Below are 6,000 nucleotides of genomic sequence, written 5' to 3' on the forward strand. Positions count from 1 at the left end.
GAGATGGCTGGCTGTGGGGGCCTGGGGAGAGCCAGGCATGCAGGATCCACCCAGCCTCCATTGTTCTGGGGGGGTGCTGGCAGCAATGAGTGGACCTTGGGTCCCACTCCTGTCTCCTGCCGCCCCCATCTAAATATCACATCTCAGCACCCACAGCGTGTAGCTGCTGAGACAGCTTGAGAATGCTGCTTTCCTGGTCGTCAGTCAGCTGCGTTCAATACAGTTGTATCACAGCCACGCGTCTCCTGTCCCCAGGTGGCTCTGCGAGCTGTGGAGACATGGTACAGCACCTCACAACACCCCAGGGAGGTGGGTGAGGGAAGTAGGGAGGTCATTCTGCTCACCACTGAAAGGCACCCACGTCTGGGGTGGCACAGGCCAGCTGTTTAACAGTATATCAATACTGTATCCCTTTGAGGTTTTAGGGTGCGATGTGATTGTCTGAGCGGTGTACGTGTCCCTGGCCACGCACAGGGCACTCCGTCAGTTTCTCCTGACACAGGGATCGTCACACGTGTCTGTCCCCTGTGGTTAACTACAGAAGGAGCTGAACCAAGCCCCAGATCCAAACCCATTCCTTCCCCCTCCTCGGTGGGGAGCGGGAGTTCAATCTGCAACTCTGGCTCAGAACTTCAGTGGGCCAAGCCAAGCCCAGATCCAACCCCACCCCAAGCTTTGGGAGGCTTCCAGTCCAGCTCTGGCCGTGAATAGTGAGACTTAGGCCCCTCTCTGGCTCTGATGCTGGCAGGTGGATCAGGCCAAGCCCATGGTTGGGATATGTGGGTGCAGCTCACAGCAAAGCCATTAGGAGCTGCCCCCGCTTATGCCACAGCTGAAGCTGTCCTGGGTCGTCTGCTCTTCTGTGCTGGGGCTGGATCTGGGAGGGGCTGCAGAATGTAGCCTGGCCAGACCTTGCAATTCCCCCCGCCCCATAAATAGCCTCCCACTTCTGCAATTCTCATGCCCCCTCCTCCAGAAACCACAAGGAGGGAGAGGATAAGGGTGGGGTCAGCTTGGCTTCCATGGGAGGGGATGACTTTGAACACTGAGATAATGCTTGCGGCAGACCCCTCCAGCCCCAGGCTCTGTGTGGGGCTGCAGGATGGAGGGGGGGTGCTGAGTGGGAGGGTCACAGCAGCCCTCAGCTTAAACTAGAGAACAGAGAGTACTTGTGAGAGGAGCTGGGGAGGTAGCCTTGAATGGGGTCCCTTGGGGTCAGGGCTGGGACAGTTGCTGTTTTTAATCAGTGTAAGTGACTTAGAGAGAAAGAAAACGAGGAGTACTTGTGGCACCTTAGAGACTAACAAATTTATTTAGGCATAAGCTTTTGCGGGCTAAAACCCACTTCATCGGATGCATGCAGTGGAAAATACAGTAGGAAGATATATATAAACAGAGAACATGAAAAAATGGGTGTTGCCATACCAACTGTAAGGAGACCAAGTAATTAAGGTGGGCTGTTATCAGCAGGAGAAAAAATACCTTTTGTAGTGATAATCAGGATGGCCCATTTCAAACAGTTGACAAGAAGGTGTGAGTAACAGTGGGCAGCGGCGGCGGGGGCGGGAATTAGCATGGGGAAATATGACAGGTTTCAGAGTAACAGCCGTGTTAGTCTGTATTTGCAAAAAGAAAAGGAGTACTTGTGGCACCTTAGAGACTAACCAATTTATTTGAGCATAAGTTTCCACAGTATGCATCCGATGAAGTGAGCTGTAGCTCACGAAAGCTTATGCTCAAATAAATTGGTAGTCTCTAAGGTGCCACAAGTACTCCTTTTCTTTTTGCAAATACAGACTAACACGGCTGCTACTCTGAAACCTCTCCTTACAGTGTGTATGATAACACCCATTGTTTCATGTTCTCTGTGTATATAAATCTCCAAACTGTATTTTCCACTGAATGCATCCGATGAAGTGAGCTGTAGCTCACGAAAGCTTATGCGCAAATAAATTTGTTAGTCTCTAAGGTGCCACAAGTCCTCCTTTTCCTTTTGCGAATACAGACTAACAGGGCTGCTACTCTGAAACCTGTAACGAGAGTGATCACTTAAGGTGAGCTATTACCAACAGGAGAGCGGGGGTGGAGAGGGCGGGGGGAGAAACGTTTTGTAGTGATAATCAAGGTGGGCCATTTCCAGCAGTTAACAAGAACTTCTGAGGAACAGTGGGGGGTGGGGGAATAAACATGGGGAAATAGTTTTACTTTGTGTAATGACCCATCCACTCCCTGTCTCTATTCAAGCCTAAGTTAATTGTATCCAGTTTGCAAGGAATTCCAATTCAGCAGTCTCTCCCTGCAGTCTGTTTTTGAAGTTTTTTTGTTGAAGAATTGCCACTTTTAGGTCTGTAATCGAGTGACCAAAGAAATTGGAGTGTTCTCCAACTGGTTTTTGAATGTTCTGATTCCTGATGTCTGATTTGTGTCCATTTATTCTTTTGCGTAGAGACTGTCCGGTTTGGCCAATGTACATGGCAGAGGGGCATTGCTGGCACATGATGGCATATATCACATTGGTAGATGTGCAGGTGAATGAGCCTCTGATAGTGTGGCTGATGTGATTAGGCCCTACAATGGTGTCCCCTGAATAGATATGTGGACACAGTTGGCAATGGGCTTTGTTGCAAGGATAGGTTCCTGGGTTAGTGGTTCTGTTGTGTGATGTGTGGTTGCTGGAGAGTATTTGCTTCAGGTTGGGGGGCTGTCTGTAAGCAAGGACTGGCCTGTCTCCCAAGATCTGTGAGAGTGATGGGTCGTCCTTCAGGATAGGTTGTAGATCCTTGATGATGCGTTGGAGAGGTTTTAGTTGGGGGCTGAAGGTGACGGCTAGTGGCGTTCTGTTATTTTCTTTGTTGGGCCTGTCCTGTAGTAAGTGACTTCTGGGTACTCTTCTGGCTCTGTCAATCTGTTTCTTCACTTCAGCAGGGGGTATTGTAGTTTTAAGAATGCTTGATAGAGATCTTGTAGGTGTTTGTCTCTGTCTGAGGGGTTGGAGCAAATGCGGTTGTATCGTAGAGCTTGGCTGTAGATGATGGATCATGTGCTGTGGTCTGGATGAAAGCTGGAGGCATGTAGGTAGGAGTAGCGGTCAGTACGTTTCCGGTATAAGGTGGTGTTTATATGACCATCACTTATTAGCACCGTAGTGTCCAGAAAGTGGATCTCTTGTGTGGCCTGGTCCAGGCTGAGGTTGATGGTGGGATGGAAATTGTTGAAATCATGGTGGAATTCCTCAAGGGCTTCTTTTCCATGGGTCCAGATGATGAAGATGTCATCAATGTAGCGCAAGTAGAGTAGGGGCATTAGGGGACGAGAGCTGAGGAAGCGTTGTTCTAAGTCAGCCATAAAAATGTTGGCATACTGTGGGGCCATGCGGGTACCCATAGCGGTGCTACTGATTTGAAGGTATACATTGTCCCCAAATGTGAAATAGTTATGGGTGAGGACAAAGTCACAAAGTTCAGCCACGAGGTTTGCCGTGACATTATCGGGGATACTGTTCCTGACGGCTTGTAGTCCATCTTTGTGTGGAATGTTGGTGTAGAGGGCTTCTATATCCATAGTGGCCAGGATGGTGTTTTTGGGAAGATCACCGATGGATTGTAGTTTCCTCAGGAAGTCAGTGGTGTCTCAAAGATAGCTGGGAGTGCTGGTAGCGTAGGGCCTGAGGAGGGAGTCTACATAGCCAGACAATCCTGCTGTCAGGGTGCCAATGCCTGAGATGATGGGGCATCCAGGATTTCCAGGTTTATGGATCTTGGGCAGCAGATAGAATACCCCAGGTCAGGGTTCCAGGGGTGTGTCTGTGCGGATTTGTTCTTGTGCTTTTTCAGGGAGTTTCTTGAGCAGATGGTGTAATTTCTTTTGGTAACCCTCAGTGGGATCAGAGGGTAATGGCTTGTAGAAAGTGGAGTTGGAGAGCTGCCTAGCAGCCTCTTGTTCATATTCCGCCCTATTCATGATGACGACCGCACCTCCTTTGTCAACCTTTTCGATTATGATGTCAGAGTTGTTTCTGAGGCTGTGGAGGGCATTGTGTTCTGCACGGCTGAGGTTATGGGGCAAGTGATGTTGCTTTTCCACAATTTCAGCCCGCACATGTCAGTGCAAGCACTCTATCTAGAAGTCCAGTCTGTTGTTTTGACCTTCAGGAGGAGTCCACCCAGAATCCTTCTTTTTGTAGTTTTGGTAGGAAGGTCTCTGTGGGTTAGTATGTTGTTCAGAGGTGTGTTGGAAATATTCCTTGAGTCGGAATCGTCGAAAATAGGATTCTAGGTCACCACAGAACTGTATCATGTTCATGGGGATGGAGGGGAAGAAGGAGAGGCCCCAAGATAGGACAGATTCTTCTGCTGGGCTAAGAGTATAGTTGGATAGATTAACAATATTGCTGGGTGGGTTAAGGGAACCACTGTTGTGGCCCCTTGTGGCATGTAGTCGTTTAGATAGTTTAGGGTCCTTTTTCTTTTATAGAGAAGCAAAGTGTGTGTTGTAAATGGCTTGTCTAGTTTTTGTAAAGTCCAGCCATGAGGAAGTTTGTGTGGAAGGTTTACTTAGAAATATCTTGGGATTGTATTTTTTTAAAGGTTTCAGAGTAACAGCCCTGTTAGTCTGTATCCGCAAAAAGAACTGAAGTACTTTTGGCACCTTAGAGACTAACAAATTTATTTGAGCATAAGCTTTTGTGGGCTACAGCCCACTTCATCAGATGCATAGAATGGAACATATAGTAAGAAGATATATATATATATACATATATATACATACAGAGAACATGAAAAGGTGGAAGAGCCATACCAACTGTAAGAGGCTAATTAATTAAGATGAGCTATTATCAGCAGGAGAAAAAAAAACTTTTGTAGTGATAATCAAGATGGCTCATTTAGACAGTTGACAAGAAGGTGTGAGGATACTTAACATGGGGAAATCGATTCAATATGTTTAATGACCCAGCCACTACCAGACTCTATTCAAACCCAAGTTAATGGTATCTAGTTTGCATATTAATTCATGCTCAGCAGTTTCTCATTGAGATCTCAAAAAGAAAAGGAGTACTTGTGGCACCTTAGAGACTAACCATTAAGTGAGCTGTAGCTCACGAAAGCTTATGCTCAAATAAATTGGTTAGTCTCTAAGGTGCCACAAGTACTCCTTTTCTTTTTGCGAATACAGACTAACACGGCTGTTACTCTGAAACCTGTCATTTAGGTCTGTTTTTGAAGCTTTTCTGTTACAAAATTGCCACCTTTAAGTCTGTTACTGAGTGATTAGAGAGGTTGAAGTGTTCTCCTACCTGTTTTTGAATGTTATGATTCCTGATGTCAGATTTGTGTCCATTTATTCTTTTGCGAAGAGACTGTCTGGTTTGGCTAATGTACATGGCAGAGGGGCATTGCTGGCACATGATGGCATATATCACATTGGTAGATGTACAGGTGAACGAGCTCCTGATGGCATGGCTAATGTGATTAGGTCCTATGATGGTGTCACTTGAATAAATATGTGGACAGAGTTGGCATCGGGCTTTGTTGCAAGGATAGGTTCCTGGGTTAGTGGTTCTGTTGTGTGGTGTGTGGTTGCTGGAGAGTATTTGCTTCAGGTTGGGGAGCTGTCTGTAAGCGAGGACTGGTCTGTCTCCCAAGATCTGTGAGAGTGAGGGATCGTCCTTCAGGATAGGTTGTAGATCCTTGATGATGCGCTGGAGAGGTTTTAGTTGGGGGCTGAAGATGACAGCTAGTGGCATTCTGTTATTTTCTTTGTTGGGCCTGTCCTGGAGTAGGTGACTTCTGGGTACTCTTCTGGCTCTGTCAATCTGCTTTTTCACTTCAGCAAGTGGGTACTGTAATTTTAAGAATGCTCGATAGAGATCTTATAGGTGTTTGTCTCTGTCTGAGGGGTTGGAGCAAATGCGGTTGTATTGTAGAGCTCGGCTGTAGACAATGGATCGTGTGGTGTGTCCTGGATGGAAGCTGGAGGCATGTAGGTAAGTATAGCAGTCAG

This window comes from Natator depressus, chromosome 13 (genome assembly GCF_965152275.1).
Source record: "Natator depressus isolate rNatDep1 chromosome 13, rNatDep2.hap1, whole genome shotgun sequence".
Lineage (NCBI taxonomy): Eukaryota > Metazoa > Chordata > Testudines > Cheloniidae > Natator > Natator depressus.